This window comes from Charadrius vociferus, unplaced genomic scaffold (assembly GCF_000708025.1).
Source record: "Charadrius vociferus isolate BGI_N301 unplaced genomic scaffold, ASM70802v2 scaffold770, whole genome shotgun sequence".
Classification (NCBI taxonomy): domain Eukaryota; kingdom Metazoa; phylum Chordata; class Aves; order Charadriiformes; family Charadriidae; genus Charadrius; species Charadrius vociferus.
The window spans coordinates 610373-630126 of record NW_009646395.1 but is presented as its reverse complement, the minus strand read 5'-3'; the positions used below and the strand labels follow the sequence as shown (position 1 = coordinate 630126).

The 19754-nt window shown below is 40.6% G+C and overlaps 1 protein-coding gene across 1 annotated transcript in view; it reads right to left on the bottom strand.

Moving 5' to 3' along the window:
• LOC104294849 (SH3 domain-containing kinase-binding protein 1-like) overlaps positions 1–19551 on the bottom strand; it is a gene marked incomplete at its 3' end in the record, with an annotated part of 200492 nt that extends 180941 nt beyond the window's left edge. The window contains exons 1-2 of the mRNA XM_009894511.1: positions 19515–19551; positions 11324–11481 (exon numbers count right to left, since the gene is read on the bottom strand). The remainder of the gene's footprint in view (positions 1–11323; positions 11482–19514) is intronic.
• Between the last annotated feature and the right edge of the window lie 203 nt (positions 19552–19754).

Genomic DNA, 19754 nt, shown 5'->3' with positions numbered 1-19754 from the left:
GGTGAAGTTCACCAAAATGACGGTATGGCTGTAAGTGCAGCAGAGCAGTAATAATGCTGTTTCAAGTTCAGGTCTCCTGCTACTATGTATCATGCTCCAATGATGCAAACTTCCCTTTTCTCTCAAGCAGTCCAACCAGCTAATACTAAGTGTCCTTAACTAAAAATAATTGCCTGTAGCCAGTATTTATCTTTAATTTTGTTGCTTGTTGTCAGATCTGATGAGGGGATACTGAGTCTGGAAGGCCAGTCAATTTTTCCAACAATGCAATCTAGTAAGAGATAGTAATTAGCCTCTCCCTGCAAATCTTGTTCTTGCTTTATGAACACCTGAAAACACCAGTAGGAAACACATATCTGTTAGCACTCATTAGCAAATTCTGGTGGTGGTGGTTCTTAAAACTCAAATTCCATCTTCCCATCTGTCCCTCCACATACATTCTTCAATGCTAGGAGTTGAATAGCTCATTTAGTACAGACAGGCTCAAAGGCATGACCCAGAAAGCCTCCACTAATACCCAGAAGACTCCACCAGTCTTCAAATAAAAACCACTCTCTAACACAGCTATAATAAATATTTTCTCTCATTCTTTACAGTGCTCAGTTTCATGGTGGTGCAATTTGACAGCAGAAGAACATGGTACAGAGACTGGAGAGGCAAGTTACCAACACATTACAAGTAACTCCAGGCATGAGCAAGGAAGCCCTGAAGGAGTTCTTCAACCCTGTAACTTGTACGCCCAGTTTCAACTTCATGAGAAAAAAGAACCCACGCAGAAATCACTGGGTGGGGGAGTGGGAAGAGAAGAGCAGCTACTAATGGAAACACATGAACCTTAAAAAAACCCCAAAACTACTGTGGAGCAGAGTAAACTCCCTTTAAAGAGACCCCCAAAAAATTACCCTTTCTAAATATCTGAATCCTCACTAACCAAACAATCAAAAGGTAAAAATCACAGCACAAAGAAGTTGGGTCAATATTACAGAGCATCACTGCAAGTGTCACCAAGGTTCAGAAGGGTGAGCAACATACATTCTACTTCCTTGTAAAAACTCTGTTTCAGATATAGAAGATCAGCTTTATACAATTGCTTAGGTGAGGAGAAAAGGTTGAATTAATGAATGAGACCAGACAATATATTTCCCTTCTTTCTTTCTATTTTGTGAAATAAAAGTCCCTTTAGAAATAATTTCTGATCCTTTAACTTATATGTTCTGGGTTTAGACCTAGTGTCTGCTTCTGCATACCACACACAAACGTTACACATGTCTGCTACATGCGCATAAATGTATTGCTGAAAACAATTTGAAAAGGATATTTAAAAAAAGAGCTTTACAGTTTAATGAGGCATTCCTCTCCCTCCACTTACTCAAAATTTTCCTCTGATGTCCACCAGAGAGTTTGTCTAGATTCTTTCAAACATTTTCACATTGTATGAAAGGTTGCAGAAGCTCAAATGACCCACTAAAAACATACGTGCTGACAATACAGAAACTGGGAAGTTTTCTACACAGAACCACAGAGCCATTAAGGACTATGAAATGCTCAGTCCTGGAAGAATGAGTGCATGTAAGCAGTCGCATCCCCCTAGTCATTCCATCAACTTCAGTGAACTACTTGTACAGGGAAATTCTTTCTGTACAATAGTTTTTAAAGGATCTGCCCTCAGCTGTTCACTTAAGGAGGTTTCAAAATACGTATAATCTTTCCATCTACAGGGAAAAATACTGGCGATATCTCACAGCAAGGCAACACAAATCTTTACTCCTTCCAGGACTTTAGTCCAGCATTCTGTACATTTACAAAACATCAGTAACAAACCAGTTTAGGGTTTTGAATTAACCATCATTATTTGTGACAATCTGTTAATGAGAACTGATCAACTCAAATTCACAACCATAAGCCTTCAGGTGCTTTCAGTTTGAAAGTACAGACCCCACAGAGTCAAAGAAAGGCAAACAGATAAAAGTACACCACAGAGCATTATGGATCAACTGAAGGTCACCAAATGAAGAAGCTGTGTGGGAACAGAGGAAAACAACTGAGCATATGCCCTTTTGTACATGTCCAACCCTACATTTCAGGTAGTTCCACTTATAAGTACTTTTTTCCATGAAACACACTGTATAGAAAATATTCAGCTAAATTTTAGAAGTATGCTCCTCTAAAACAAAAGTGAAGCATTAAAATAATTGCTGAAAGATACATTGAGATATCTATGCAGTTTTTTGGTGGGTAAATTTTAGATATTTTTTATTCAAGATCGTTAACGTGGTAGTTCTGAATTACAGGCATTTTTCCATCTATATTTCTCTAATTCAGCCCTGGAAAGAGAGTAATTCAGGTCACCTTAGAATGACTTTTAAATGAGGAATAGGTTACATTTTGTCTTTGCGCTTGACAGTACAATAAAGTTGAGACATATGACATTAGGGAAGAATAAAGAAAACAAAGATTTGCATCCTACCTTCTGCTATCTATAGTTATTAGGTGTTCATTGGGCCAGTGATTTGGCAATGGCTGAGGACTCTACGAACTATGTCTCTAAAGTGTCACAGCCACGTAATGCAGACAACGTGACAGCAACATGCAGTAAGATAGGCAGTCTGCTCACACGCTGGCAGGGTCCTGGGGGCAGCATGATAAGGAAGCTTGGGGCAAGTAAACAAAAACAAAACAAAACCACCTTCAAGCAACCAAAAAGCTAGTAAACACAGGTGGCAAAAGGAAAGCTGAATGACACGATGCTCTTGGCTCCAAGTAGGAAGAGAATCATTTTCAGCCAAAAGGATAAAAAGAGTTTCACTTGCTCTGTGCTATCAATTAATAAGTAAATACTGACAGATAAATTAGACTGCCTAAACTCACCTAAGCATGTCTAAAAGCGAAACCAAGGCTTAGCAAAGCTCGTTATCATGAACCAGCCAAAATAACAGCAGTAACTTGTAACCATAAGAGAACACAAAAGTTATAAAAGAGACGACTTCTGTTGGAAGAGTGTTTTTAATCAGGGGTTTTGATAATACTGGCTTATAGCCTCTGGGAAGGCAAATGCAAGTTCTCTGGAAGAATGACTACTAAATTAATCTTTAAAAGGGTGCAGCGAGTCCCCATGCAGTGGGAAATGGAGAAATCAAGGTTTTGTGAAGCAGCAGATACGTACACTCAACACCTTGCACAGTCTTGAATGACTTATGATGCATTTATTTCTCTCAATACTCCCAGTCAAAAAAAAAAAAAAAAAAAAAAATCAATAAAAGCAGAAGTCATTACCACCTTCTGTAAAGATGACAGGTTTGCCTTGTTCCTTCTTTCCAGGTGGGAGGTACCAATGTTATTTTTAAAAATGTATGCTCTACTTGTTTCTCCTCTTCCATCCCTCACTGCCTCCTGTCACAACCATTGGCGCTAAGTATCCATCACTGAAGAAGCAGTCTGAAGTCAGAGTGAGTAAATAACTCATCCTATTACATGATGGTAGTTTACTTGCACCTTTGTCTTTTCCAAGGGTAAGTGCATGACTACAGTGTTTATCTATATACAATAATATATTTCATATGGCTGTAACAGAGCCAAAAAACGAGGATTAAGAGACTCACATATACTCGTCTCTTTCCAACTCTGAAAAGAACAACATGTGCTGATCATAAACCTAAACTGCTCTAATATACTCTGTCATATTATAATTTTACTAACAGCACTAGTGAAATTTTAGTAGAGTAAATAATTAGGTGATGGCAGGAGATCAGGGACCCTCTAAGGACTCTCTCCACCATCAGATTCCCAAATACTTCCCAAAAGCTTCTAGCAGGAAATTGCAGCACTTCCAGACACTGAATACAAAGACACCTAATTTGTCAAATACTACTTCCAATAGCAAATAATGTTTACTATTCCGGTTGATAAGCACTTTATAAATGCCTGAAAGCTGTTAAATGGTCTATACATGATACTTCAGAAAAAAACCCAACACTTCTGTACATAGAAGTAAAACCCAAAAACAACAACAAAAAAACGCACCCAAACAAATAAAAAAAAAATCAACACTGCTAGACAACCCACCCACATATGCATATATAATTACTGTTAATAAATTACAGTGTTTTATCAGGACAGGAATATTCAGAAGCAAAGAGTATCACTAAATCATGACAGCAGCAGTTAGAACAGCTAGCCTTACAATCCCCAATATCTTTCTTTTTTCCACATGTCCCTCTTGGTTCTATCTTCATTCTTACTTAATGTTAATGCTACTTAACATTTAAGTAATACAAACTGGTAGATGTAGTCAGGATACAGGATAGATTGTTCTAATGGCATAAATGGAATATTTGTCAGACTAAGCTTGAATGCAAGCACAATCCTTCACAATTACTAAATTATTAAATGCTGTAGTTACACGACAGTCATCCAGAATACTGCTTGTCTTATACCCTTTTTTGCAAACAGACATAAAAAACAATGTTTCCTAAAGTTGAGGGAATCCATCTCAGGGATATGTAATTAAATTGCAAGAAAAGTGGAAATATCAACAAGTATTCTCATGCTAGCTTCAAACAGCAGCGGGACTGAACTGCAATTCAGTTTCTAGGATCTTGTGCTTTCTGTTACTGTGCTTTAATAATTCTAATGAGGTTACTGCTCCTGTCAGGAAAAATCAGATACACAGCTGTACTCTCTGTAAACCCAAACCCCTAGCAGTACTTTTTTCAAGACATTTGTATGCAAATGCTGCTAAGCACCCCTACAGATTTTACCTACAGAGAAGAGTTTCTTACAGCAGCCTGCTCCAACGGTAAAACAATTCCAAGAACAAGTGTAAAAATGAATCAGACCAAAATACATGGATTACTAACAAACCCACCCACATATAAACAAGCTACAGAGAAAATAAAAACATCCCGGGCTTGGAAAGCTGTCAGGGGAAAGGAAAAAAAAAGAAACTGACTTCAGGGAAGAGAAAGTATAAGGTCAGGACACCTTCTCTGCCTCCCAACGTTTTAGGACTAGGTTAGAGAAACACTGTCCACCCTCTGGAATCCTGCCAATTCTATAAATCCGTATGGAAATTACTTTAAGAGGCTATTGCCAAAACCAAACTGACTTCCCCATGTAACACAGTTCCAAATAATAATATATAAATAATTTCTGAAGAAATTGAAGCTGTTTTGAAAAATTATGATATCACAGCTCCAGAGAAGTTTTATCTTTGAAAATATGACTCATAGATAGCACATTTGATCCTTGTTTCAATCTCTGATTAGGTTCTCTTCTTCCTCATGGCTGAGAGCCTCAGGAAGGGAAAAAAAAAGAAGTGTTTAGTTTCCTTTTTAGCGTAATTTTTTTTTATTTATTTACAATTTTAACACCAGCGTATTTTAAACAGAAATACTCTATTGAGGTTTTCTTAAGAATATAAAAGAAAAACCTGAGCAAAAAGAGGAAATAATTGAGTCTCCTTTGTATATCAGTTTATAGTACCTACTCCAAATCAGTGAAGCAATATTAAGTATTATGCATATAAGAATATTTCTTTTTATGCTTTTGTTTAAACTTCACCAATTACAATGCACATTAAAGAATGAAAAGCAATACATTTCATTTTCAAACTCTTAAATTTTCACTAGTTCTATCAATATATAATTACAGTTAAGCCACTGCCTTTTCAGAAGGTTACTTTTCACTAATAACTTGTTGCAATATAAAGTACTAGTCACGAAAAGATAATCAAAACCTTAACACTGAAGCTACACGTTACCATGTGTACACTACATGACTGCCGCATACATTTAAAACTCTGTCACTTTTGACTAGTTCATAAAACATTCACACACTGGTTCCTGCAACACATTCAACAGCTGACAGCCCCAAACAGAAACGCTTCTTTCCTCTCTGTTTCTCTCCCCCCTCCAGTAATCCCCCTTCTCAAAGCCTGGCATCAAAACATATCCAACAAACTGATCATCACAGGACAACCAACACCACACTTGCCCCCATGACAAACATACGGGATCCATTCTCCTGACTTCAATGAGCACAGCACCCTTCCCATTCAGCTGAGAATATCACCAGTTCCCTGTGACCAGGAATGGGAAGGAGCCTCTGTTGCTGCTAGGGAGTCTCACGTCACTTCCAGGCCAAACACCCAGGGAAGCTGCCTCACTGGGAGCTCCCTCACCTCCTCTGAAGCCAGATGAACAGGTTGAGGTGTGACATTATTTGTAATCATGCCCTGGGCATCCAGGACTGCCCAGAGTGCTGCTGCTGCTCTGTGCTGAATTCCCTTTGAGGAGTGAACACTGCCAAGTCAGAGACTATTTGCCGTCTTGGTGGACCTGCGTCTCTGTGGGGCAGATGGGCTGGGAGAGGGGAAAAAGACTGTTTTACTAGTTTTGCTTTCACCATTGTAAGAGTAATAACAGCAGCAACAATAAATAACAACGCATAGTGATGCTATGTTTCTCTCCACAAAATCTTCCTTGCTGTTGACAGAAACAGAAGCTCAAAGAGACAACATTTTCATATGATCGAACCTATCTGAAAATTTCTTTCACCAATTATATTCTCTTGTATTTCACTGTAAGGATAACAAGTTTAATGGTCATACCCAGAACTTGGAACAAGAAACTAATACTCCTGAGTCTCATTCCCAAGACGACATAACAGTTAGGATGCCACAATCTAAAACATTTCCTAGGAAAAAATACATAGACAATATTCTACTAAAATTTCAAACAAAAGAGCTCAGTAATTGAATTGCAAACCTGCCAAGTATGTAAAAAAACCCCATAATAATTCATTGACCCATAAAGCAAGTTATCTTTTCAGGTACAGACAGTACACTGCTTTCCCTAGTCTGCATATAACCTCAGTGCCTTGGCAGATGCCACAACTTTCAGAAGGGGCCCACTTCGTCACTTAATTAATAGTATTCAAAGTATTTAGGAGAGCAGTGAAGCCAATAAGAACCTACAAGCAAAGGCAGGCACACGGGTATCAGAGAGTGTGGTGGCAAAACAGGAGGGAAGGACAACAGGAGTTAGTCAGTTCTCCAACCTCATGGGTACTAAGCAGCAGCCGGAGGGCTGGAGAAGCAGAAAGCACTGCAAGAACCAAACTGTTCTGGGACATGGGGAATATTCTCTTTTCCCTTCCAGGAGCCAAGCTACAGCTGTAAAGGAGCCCTGCGTGTACAGAGGCAGAGTCTTATGAAAGGTTTTAGGAAAGCACTGATAGGGATGGGTAAGGGTGTGTGGGGTGTGTAACAAGCACAACAGTTTCATCAAGGAATCACCCTGTGCACTCACAACCCCCTGCAACCTCTGGCTGGTTGTGAAGGTTAAAAACAAACAAACAAAACATATAGAGAAGAAAATTAAATTACAAGCAACAGATAAGGATCTCCACCACGTACCTATGATTCAGCATGAATATCGCTGACATCCTACAGCTAATCATCTGCACTGTTTAAAGATTGTATTCTGTTTGTACAAGAAATCCAGATGGCTGTTCTCACCTGAGGCAGCTGTAGTTACACAAAGCCCCTGTTCTGTTTCATTGTTTCTAAAATCCAAGCTATACACCACAATTTCAAAAGTAACTACCACCACATTTCTTGCTAATTTTAAAATAAATTTACCACTCTAGTCCTGCTAGCAATATTGGCAAGTCCTCTGGAGTACAGACAAGCCTGAAGGTTGCCACATGCAGCAGTTTCAGTTTACCAGTATAACACCACCCAATCCCACATAGAACTGGGTTTGTAAATTAAAACCGGCAAAGATGGCTCTGCACCACAGTTTCCTGCTTTCTACATCTTCATCTGCTATCAGCAAAATCTAACTGTCTCAGATGCCGTCACACTTACAAACACAGTTTTACACTGCAGAGCATGGTTAGAGAAGGAATTTGTTAAAATAACACCAGAAAAAAAAAATAATCAAAAGCCTCCTGTCTGTCTCCTCATAGCATTTTAAAAAACCCCTAATATACTACACATCATCCACATTTACTTTATTTTCTGGTTATAAAAGTAAGGATTTTGGATTTCAAGTTGAAGTTTGCAAGCCAGAAAGATATCGAAGACCAACTTTATAGCATGCAAATGAACTACGCTGCAATCACACCTGCTATGTACTGTTTTTCAACTGTATAACTGATGAGTAAAACAGACAACTAGGAATTCTCCACTCATACTTCTATTTCCCTACCTGAAAAATTGAAAGAAAACAGAGAAGATGACAACCAGATACACATTTATTACTATAAATTCAGCATTGCTACATCTAAAAAAAGTACATATCTACAAAGGTTTACAGAGGTAAATTAGATCTTAAAGAGGGACTTATACTTAGACAAACTTCTCCCACAAAATCTTCCAAGTGACCATAGCTGCAGACTAATAGGCAGTGAAAAAGGAAAAAGAAAAGAAATTTCAAATACCTTTTCTGTTACACCTTGCATATTGAATTGCAGAGCCTAAGAAGGGTATGAATCTGTGGTGTTTTGTGTCTGTATGTATAAAAATACATAAAATTCAGAGCAGTTGTTTTGCAGATTTGAGAACAGGAAGTACCTCTGATACAACTTCACAGTGAAAGTCCCCTGAAAAAATAACTGCACACATACTGCATATATATCAATGCTACCTCCCCTTTCCTCTTTCTTTTTCACATCTGTCTTCAGACAACTCCTCTTCAATGGTCTCCTAATTTGCATTTATTCTGTGGAATTTAAAACCACTTTTGCTACAGGCAACTCCAAATGTCTTTTCCACATCACAACGTAGTACTTCCTTGAAAAATATTTTTTTTCCTTAAGTTACACTTTGTATTAATGTCTTTTCATAAACATTCCAATATATTGCATTTCCCTAATTTTTCCATTTCTGATTTGTACATCTTTTCTTCCAACCTCTTTCCCCTTCAAACTGCACTTCCAGAATCTAGGCACACATGCTAACCAAGATCACTCAGGCCTCTCTACTGTGTTAATCCAGTGGTTTCAATTCAGCCCAAACATTCAATTTTTGCTAAACCAAACAATTTCTTTGGAATGTCAGCAAGAATTTATTCAAAAGAAAACTATATCACAGGAAGGAAAAGCTTTTTCCATAAGAATTTATTCCCTCTACTAGAAGGCAGAATGCAAAGTACCTCAAGAAGTTCATTAGTGATTTTTAGCTCCGAATGACTTTCGCAAGTAACTACTCTTACAACCAATTGTGATAAGCAATGGGAATTTGGAGTTGCATTCAGCTCCACCACTCATCGCTAGCATCCCTTTTTGCCTGCCTCTCAATTACCTTGCTGACACAACAGAATAGCAATGAGGCATGAATTGATTGCTGGTGAGCTTTACTCTGCACACACTTCTAAAAAAATTTTCCTTAACTGAAAGAGAAAGTTTACAATTACTTATAATCTTAGTGGACAGAATGATTACACTCAACAAGCCTTCTAATGGGACTGCTGTTATGTTTGACTATAGCTCTCCAGACACAAGGATATTTACACAAGAAAAACTGAAGAAAAATAAAGGTTTTCACTTAAGATATTCACATACGAACTATACTTTTAGGAAGTTTGTATCTTCCACTCCACGTTACCTAATTTAGAGAGGGAATGGTCAACTATGAAAAACATATTTGACTTTGCATTCAAGCTGAGAATGAGGAAGAATTTAATGAGGTTTTTAGTTCTTTAGAAAACAGCCCTGGATGCTGATTTAAAAAAAAAGAAAAAGGGTGTGTGTGTGCGGCACGAGAGCAAAGAGCAGGTAGTGATATTTTATACGAACAGAAAATTCAAAACATTTATTGTTGTTTTAGAACTTTCTTTTGAGAAAAAGCTATTTATTTTTCAATTATGTGACAGGATGCCACAGTTTGAAGTCATTTTGGAAAGAAAAGGCCTTAAAAATTAGGTACTGAGGGGGAGAACTTGCAAACCTTCATACTTAGATTATGATATTTTTCATAACAGAAACTCATAGGCCACATTTATTTAGGACACTAAACCCAACTCCTCCTAAAATCAGCAGCAGATTTCAAGTATCAGCCAGGAGAAAGCTTAGAGGAAGTCTGCTTTTGTCCCACAGAACTTCACAGTTCAGAGTTCAAGCAGAAAAATATTATCAATACACAACGAGTCCCAAAATAGTTTCTTCCCTCTACTCCAAAGTGTGGATTTTCAGAGGTTAACAAGAAACAGGGTATCCATTTCCTCCTTCACTTCTTTTCATCTTGTAGAGGCTGTTACTCGCTCCTAATCATTGCTGCCTGACAGACACAGAGCTGTTCTTTCTTCTTGGCAATGACAAGAACAAGGATTAGCATGTGAGTATGCTTGTCCCCACAGGAACACCTGAGGCTCCTGTGTGAGCTCCACTACGGGCTTGATAAATTTGCCACCGAACCACCTCCCCAGATTACCTCGACATATGCAGTGCTATTGAAGCAAAATGAACTAACTTCATTATTTGCATATGTCTAAACACACAACTGGCTCACACAGTTAGAAGAAGAAAAAGAAAGAAAAAATAAAGATACTTATACCCTTGGAAAGGGGAAAGTCCCAAAGATCCTCTGAAGCTGTTGTAACAGATTAACATAAAACCTATTTATGTAATTTACTGTAGTTCTCGCTCTCTTTTCCATAGTGGAGAGCCAAGTTTATGGAGTTTTATAGAAACTAACAGCCTAGGTCTGCAATGACATATCAAGCAGGCTCAGAGATACTAACAGCTAGTCTCATATGTGTAGACATATGTGTGCACACACAGATGCCCAGTAAAAAAAGATATGTATTTCTAAAACTTTGAATTGTTTTCCTAAAACCAGTATTACTGCAAGTTATTTGGTATATTACATGAAACACAAAATAACACATTTTTGTTAAAGTTTCTATAGTTGGAAAAATCCACTTTAATTATTCTCAACTAGTTTAGCCAGGAATAAGTATTCACAAAATCTTCTACAAAACATAAGAAACCACTTTAAAGAAGAAATAGCAGTTACAGAGAAGAGAAAATATTGCAAATGCCAGGACATATAAGTTGTTCTAGAATAATCACTTTGTTCCCAGACCACACAATCAAACATAATCACTGAACAGCAGAGAAATCTAGGGGTAGCTTTTATTTTCAGGATACCAAAACTATACTGTCTTTGCAAAGAAAGTAATCTTTTCTTTGTAACATAGGCTCAATAGAACATTGTATCACAATGTATTATGGTTTTGGATCTAAGCAATATTCTGATTTAAACAGCACAGTACAGAAAACGTATACACACAACACAAGAACAGTTCCACTTTGTACTCACTCTTACAAAGTTGTCAGGGAACAAACCTCTTCTGCCTTTGAGCTGTCCTTCCCACCAGCCTCCATCATCTTTCTTGATATTGGTGATTATGTCACCTACAGTGATTGTCAGCTCATCATCATGTTGAGCTTTGTAGTCAAACTCCACTATCGCCTCCACTAAAAGAGAAACACAGATATGCATAATTATTGACATTGAAGTTTCCATGCCTTCGAAAGGAATAAGAAAGCACCAATGCAATGATATATTCTCAGTGAAAGTAATACATTCAGTTTAACCAAGAGAACACATAAAATAGGCAATATGTGATGCTAACATTTGTGGGTAACTGCTACAGAGAGGCTAAAGGAAAAAAACAAAACAAAACAAACCCAGGAATATCCATCATGGTTAAGGCAACAAATGGCATGCATTTTTCTTTACTGTTTAAAGGAAGTTAATTTATGATGCTTCAGCAGTATCTACTCTGGCAGCATTAAAAAGTTTATTTTTATTTCTTGGACAACATTTTAGCTTTTGTTCATGAGACTTCTAAAGCATTTCATTTCTCAAAAGGTTCTCAAATTCATAAGCATCCCAAGCCACTGCACTTACTTTGCTAAATACATCACTATCAACCTATAGAGTATTTAACAAGAATTTGTTGCATCATACTGAGTTTCACTGTTGTTTATACAGAAATGCAAAACTTTGCTGCATGAACATGCTCTTGCAGCGTTTCGCCAAAGGGAGAAAAACTTACTTTCACTTGAGATTATGCATCAGGGGATCTGAAGATTAAATACTCCTCGTGCTCTGAATGTCTGTTATTAGACAGAGGTGTGTTATAAGCTTGTTACCATTATACGGTGTATCTTTGTCTTTCCCTGGGACAAATCCCCATCCCTTGAAATCACACACACAACAAAGTCCCTGTAGAGAATTAAGGAAGTCACAAAGACAGAAAAATTCCTTTGGAGAATCAAAAATAACAGACCTGGGGTATTCAAATATGGAAGCCACAGTTGTATTTAGTGGTTCATCAAATACCTACTAGGAGGAGTCCAATTGGCAAGGTCAGGGATAGCCATATTTGTAAAGCCTTACTCCTGTTTTCTTCAGCGGAAAACCATGCCCCAGGATGTTAAACCAAACATTTAGCACTTCAACCATTGAAACAGCAAAATGAGAACCAGTAATAGGCAACTGCTTTCCACGCAAATGACTGTGCTGTGTAAACCCTGCAAGATGCGGCCAGCAAACAGGCAATACAGCTCACAAAGCAAAGCAAACCATTACACCACAGTAAATGGGTTCTGCCTAAATAACAGAAGCCCTGAGGACTAAACTGAATAAGTTGACATGAAAACAGCTATTCCTTTCCACCCCCAAAATGTCACACTGACACAATGCTGAACATCTCCCCCACTCCCCCAGAGCCTGCAAGTCATCACTAAAAGAATGTTATGACTTTCAGATACATTCCAGGTGCAAGGCTACTGTTAGTAACTCATCTATTGCTTCTTCCATGAAGCCCCAAAACATTATAAAACCAGTTCACAAGAGGTCTGCTAAACTACACAATGAAGAGCAGAAGAGAAAGAGTGACACCACACATTACAAGCTGACATGTAAACAGAACTTGAAAAATTTATCACTGAACTGAAAAATCAGGGTCATTCAGGCTCAGGGCTTTGTCCACCTGGGTCTTGAAAACCTCCAAGGTCAGAGGTAGGGCACGCAAGACAACCTGCTCCACTGCTTGACCAGGAGAAGTTTTCTCTCTACAGATGATTGGAACCTTTCCTTTTTCAATCTACATCCATTGGTCTTGTTGTCCCACTATGCACTGCTTTGAAGAGCCCGACTCCACCTTCTTGGTAACTTCCCTGTAGGTATTGTACGGCTGGTATTAGGACCTCCTGTTTTCTCCAAGCTAGACAATCAGAGTTCCTCTCGCCTCAGGTCCCTCCACTCTTTAGCATGTCAACTGTTCCACCAATTTCATATCAAACACAGACTTGAGGGGAGTGCACTCCACTGCCTTCTCCAGTAACTGACAAAGATGTTAAAAGGAACAAGTATTAGGACAGCCCTTGATGGTACTCCATTAATTATCAGCTTGCAAGTAGAGTACAACCCATTAACCACTACTCAAATCACACATTTGAGGTTGGAAGGTACATCTGTAGGCCATCTAGTCCAAACCTCCTTATTCAAAGCAGAGACAGCTAAAGCATAGGTTGCTCAGGCCTTGCGCAGCCAGGTTTTGAATACCTCTGAGGATGGAAATCCCAGTGTTCAATCACCTTTAAAGTTAAAAAGGTTTTATTACGTTTAAAGGGATTTTCCTGTATTTCAATTTATGCTCATTGCCTCTTGTCCTTCCACTGCCTACTGCCAAAAGGACTCGGGCTACACTTTCCTAACCCCACCATATCACATATTCAGACATATTGATAACATCATGCTGAGCCTTCTCCAAGCTAAACAGTCCCATCTCTCTCAGGCTCTCCTCAGATGTCAGATGCTCCAATCCCCCAGCCATCTTCACGGCCCTTCGCCAGACTCATTCCAACATCTCCATCTCTCTCTTGTATGGAAGAACCCAGAACCAGACACCACACTCCAGATGAGCTTCACCAGAAAGGAGAAGAGGAGAAGGATCACCTCTCTCCATTTGCCTTCTGCCAATCCTCTAGCTCATGCAGCCCAGGAAGCTACGAGCCGCTTTTGCCACAAGCACAAGTTGATGCCTCATGGTCTACTTGGTGTCTACCAGGATCCCTGGGGTCCTTCCTGCCAAACCTGCTTTTCAGACACTCAGCCTGCAGTTATTCCTCTCCAGGTACAGGACCTGCCATTTCCCTTTGTTCACGAGGATCCTTCAGCCCATTTCTCCAGCCTGCTGAGGCCTCTGAATGGCAGCTTGACCCTCTGGTGACTCAAACACTCTTCCCAGCTTGGATGCATCTGTAAACTTGCTGAGAGTGCACTCTGCCCTACCCTGCAGGTCATTAGTGAAGATGCTGAGCACCACTGGCCCCGCTATCCACCCCTGCCCCACATTGCCAGGGACCAGCCTTCAGCTGGACATCGTGCTGCTGATCACAACCCTTTGAGCCTGGCACTTCTGCCAGTTCTCAGTCCACCTCACTGTCCATTTACCTAGACTGCACTTCATCGGTTTGCCAACGAGTATGATACTGCAGACAGTGTCAAAACCTTTGCAGAAGTCAACGTAAACAACAGCCACTGCCCTCCCGTCCTCCACCAAGTCAGTGATCTTATCATAGAAGGCTAACAGATTGGTCAGACATGACTTCCCCTTCATAGATCCACGCTGACTACTCCCAACCAGCTTCTTGTCCTTCATATGTTTAGAAACGGCTTCCAGGATTATTTGCTCCATCACCTTCCAATGGGTCAACATGATGCTGACCAACCTGCCACTCTCATCAAAAAGGAGGCTTCTTACCCTTCTTGAAGACAGGAGTTACATTTGCTTTCTTCCAGTCTTAAGGAACCTCTCCCAGTCAGGATGACCTTTCAAGGACTACCAAGAGTGGCCTCCCAATACCAGTTAGCTCCCTCAGCACATACCCCACCATGGTCATGGCTTTGCACATGTCCAGTTTCTTTAAACATTCTCTGACCTCATTCTCCTCCACTGAGGGTAGGTCTGCCTTGCCCTGAATCCCTGCCTGGGATTTCTGAAGGCCAGTAGTACTATTAAAGACTGAGGTAAGACATTAAGTGCCTCTGTGATAAGGTCCTCATTCCCATTCAGCCACGGACTCACTTTTCCTAGTCTTCCTCTTGCTGCTCATGTGCCCATACAAGCCTTTCTTGTTGTTTTTCACATGTCTACTGGCTTTGTCTGGGATAGGGTTAATTTTCTTTATAGAAGCCCACATGGTGCGGTGTTTTGGGTTTGTGACCAAAACAGTGTTGATAACACAGGGATGTTTTAGCTATTGCTAAAGGGTCCTCAAACCAGGACACAAAGCCTCAAGGCCTTTTCTGTTTCTCATGCTGCCCCGACAGTCAGTACGCTGGAGGGGCACAAGAAGCTGCAAGGACACACAGGCAGGACAGCTGACCCCAACTTACCAAAGGGATATTCTATACTATATGATGTTGTGCTCACTAATAAAAGCTGGGGGGAAGGAGGAGGAAGGTGGTACCTTTGGAGCTCTGGCATTTGTCTTCCCAAGTCGCTGTTACATTTGATGAAGCCCTGCTTTCCAGAAGATGGTTAAACATCTGCCTGCCGATGGACAGTAGTGATTGAATTCCTTATTTTGCTTCACTTGCACACGCAGCATTTGCTTTACCTATTAAATGACCTTCATCTCAACCCATGAGTTTTCTCACTTTTATCCTTTCAATTCACTTCCCCATCCCACTGTAGTGGAGTGAGCAAGCAGCTGTGTGGGGCTGAGTTGCCCACAGAGGTTAACCCACAACAACACCCCTCACCACATTCAACTCCAGGTAGGCTTTGGCTTTACTAACCCCATCCCTAAACACCCAGACATTCTCTCTACCTTCATCCCAGGTCATCTCTCCCCACTTTCACCTCCTGTACTCATTCTTTTTATGTTTGATTTTTGTCAGGAGCTCCTTGTTTGTCCACAAAGGCATCCTACCACCTCTGCTTGTTTTCCTGCTTGTCAGGAAGCACCATTATTGAGCTTGGAGGAGGTGATCCCTGAAAACCACCCAGTTCCCCTGGATCCCTCATTTATCCAGAACTGTCTCCAGTGGGATTCTTCCAAGCAGATCCCTGAACAGGCGAAAGTCTTCCTTCTTCAAGTCCAAGGTTGCAATCCTGCTTTCTGCTTCACACCCCCATTCCCACTGTCTCCTGGATTCTGAACTTTACCATCTCATAGTCAGTGCAGCCAAGGCTGCCATCAGCCTTCAGATCCCCAAACAGTTGTTCCTCTTTTGCAAGTATGAGATCCAGCAGTCAACACATTCCAGAAACCTCCGGGATTGGCTCATACCAAGGGCATAAGCAAACTGCCTTATCCCTCCAGTAGATATCAGGGTGGTTGAAATTCCCCATGAAGGCCAGGTCCTGCCAATGTGAGCCTTATTCTAGCTGTCTGAAGAAGGCCCCATCAACAATTTCTTCCTGGTTAGACAGCTTGTAGAGACACTCATCACCATGTCATCCACATTGGTCTGCCCTCTAACCCTACCCAAAAACTCTCAGGTGGTTCCTCATCTGTCCCACAGCCCAGCTCCATGCTTTTCAGCTGCTCTGCTGCAAGTAGAGTAACTCCCCTTCCTTGCCTTCTTAGCCTGTCATTCCCAAAGAACTTGTATCCATCTATTGCAGCACTCCAGTCATGTCAGCTATCCCATCATATCTTCATGATCCCAACAAAATCATAACTCTGTAACTGCATGCAGACATGCAATTCTTCTTCTTTTCACCCCACACTGTATGCATGAGAGCACAGACATTTCAGAGAGGCAACCAGCTATGCTGATTTCCCATAAAAAGTACAAGAGTTTTCCCTGTAACTCTGAAAGGTATTTCCTTGTTCATATGGATATGCTTGCCAAGGGGCTCCCTTCAGTCCTGTTTTGTTGATTACGAGGTACCCACTGTCTGCACCACCCCACGCATTTTGTTTGCCAACCTGGTCCACCACTTCCTCACAAGATTGTTGGTCATCCTCTCCCTCCCCCATCATCACTGTTTTAAAGCTCTCCTCACCTGGATGACCAGTCTGTTTGGAAAGACACTTTTGCCCCATTTAGTCAGGTGGATCCCATCTTTTCCAAGCAATCCTCACAGAGGGTCCCATGATCACAAAACTAAAACTCTGCTGCTGACACCACTTATGCAACCAATTGTTACCCATAGGATCTGTCCACTTCCCTCTCACAGAAAGGATCAAGGAGAAAACCACCCAGGCTCCCATGCCCTTGATCGTCACCCTAGAGCCATATATTAAGAACTGATACTTGTCAGATCACTCCTGGCAACATCATGGAACCCTACATGGAAGAGCAGCAGGAGTTAGTAATCTGAGGGCCAGACAAGCCTTGGCAGTCGTTCCACAACGTTCCACATCCAAGTCCCTGGCAAGCAACAAACCTCCCTAGATGACAGGTCAGGTCAGCAGTTGGGAGTCTCCATCCCCCACATAGAGAACTTCCCTACTATTATCACTTTCCACTTTCTCCTGGCACTCCTGCATGGCCAGCTTGGGCGCTTCACTGGATGGAGCACCCAGACACTTATCACCTTCAAGAGCACTGAATTTGTTCTGTGATTGCAGATCTTGAGGTGGAACAGGAGCTTTCCTACTGATGTCAGAAGTTACAAACTTCAGACTTCCAGACTTGCCACTCTGGAGTCTCCAATCCTACCCCAAGAGGCACAGACTCTGCCTGGCCTTCATTCAGGGTAGTTGGGGGTTTGTGCTCTTGAAACCTCAGGGGCTTGGAGAAGATCTGGAAAGCCCAACCCTTCGAGTTCCATCCAAACAATTTTTAAACTCACCTAGTTGCCCTGCAGCATACCAACACAACTACTGTGCCATTCCACACCACCTCTGATGGAGTTTCTGGACCCCTTCTGTACCAACTGCTACACAAACTAGAGAATCTGTTGAACTTGCATTATCAATTCCAGTTAAGAGAAAATAATAATAAAAAAAAACAACCTCTTTCTAAAATATGAACTGAAATCCCTAAAAATAGCATTGATATTATCCATATATGTATACTTTACCCCAAAGCAACCAGTAAAGTTGGTTCAAAAGTTGTATTTACACAATAGATCTCCAAAGACTACCGGATTCAGGTAGTGGCACCAAGGTACACACACTACTTTAAGTTTCACACCAACGAAAATTTTTATCTCCACAGAACACAACAGCACTCAGGCTCAAAAAAGGCAAAATTCAGACTATGTAGCAGGGTATTTCCAATTTGGTTGAGCCCCAGGAAAGACCTTTTGAGAGCATGGCCTTATATCCTTCATTTTTAAGCAGCCTACTAGGATGCACTTGCTCTCAGGACTCACAGCTTATACACTGATTTTTGTATGTGCCAAGTCATTTCTCCTCCCTACTTAGGAAGCTTTTAAATCCTATTCACATTTGCGGTGGATGCAGTTACACACTGCTTTGCTCTGAGTTGTCCCTAAGCAACCAGGAGGTGGTTCGAGAGCTGTGAGGGGACACGGAGCAGAGATTCTGGCTGGCTCCAACTACTGATTCTTCAAACACTCCTCAACATTCAGACTGCAGCAAGACATACTGAAGGAAAGCAAACAACTCTCCGACTCTCTAAGTCCCCTGTTTTAAAAGAGTTCTAGTACCTGTTGCTGTGCTTGCAGTTTTCCCCTAGGAAGGCTGTAAAACAGACAGGATTCTTGACAGTTTCATTTTCTTATTAATTGTGTTCTCTGTCTTATGAGGAGAGAGCAAAAGGTAGGACAGGGCTGTTGATTTGACTCTACAGCTGCTTGGGTAGGCTGGCGGCACTGGAGTTATCTTCCTGCAGTTTGTCTGCCTTGCACTAATTCAGATACAGACAGCTGCAGCTGTTCAACCACTTTTGTTTTACTGGAAGTTTAATTAAACAAGCAAAAGAACCCCTTTACTGTGCAGGCTCTTCTCTGTCTATAAAAGTTTCTACTTACTAAAAACCACATATAAATATTTTTAAAAGCTGTCTCCTCTCAGAGAGTTTGATTACTGTAACATAAGTGTGTGTAAGCTGTCAGAGACATATGAGTCACCAAAAACGGACCACACAATCAAGATGTTTATAAACTCTTCAAAGAAAACCAAGAGCACAGTTTGGAAAGAGGACTAAGAGCACACCTAACAAATGTGCAGATTGTGACAAACTGTTGGGAAGGTACTTCTGAGATCACTCAAAATTCTCATTTATTACACTACTGAAGCTTGCAGAGTATATGCCTAAAAGTGCTTTATAATTTATAGGTCCATGCAGTTGCAGTTTTTAAATCAAGCTCATTTTCTCAAGCATGTTAACCACGCCACATTCTCAAACTGGTTTTTGAAAATTTCATTCTGCCAAACAATCTTTTTTGTTTCATTGCAGGTGAAATTTTGTCTTCATGGAAGTTGGATTGATACTGGAGACAACACTGATCCAGGTATACTAACAAAAAAGCAGATCTGAGCTTTGCTCTACATCTGCAAGTACAACACACCTTATTCCTGAAGTGCTGTGCTAGATTTCTCATCAGGAACTGGACTAAAACAGTGTCACAGTTTGCACAATGATTCATGATGTGAGAAAACACTCCATGGACAGTGAGCTCAAACTAATTTTATCTGTTAACCAACAAAGGCTGGTCTTAGGCCCAGCTCTGCCAAGGTAAACAGCTTGCTACATTTACAGCCAAAACCTGAATCCTTTTAAAGCCAAAAGCAAAATAAAATGACAAAAT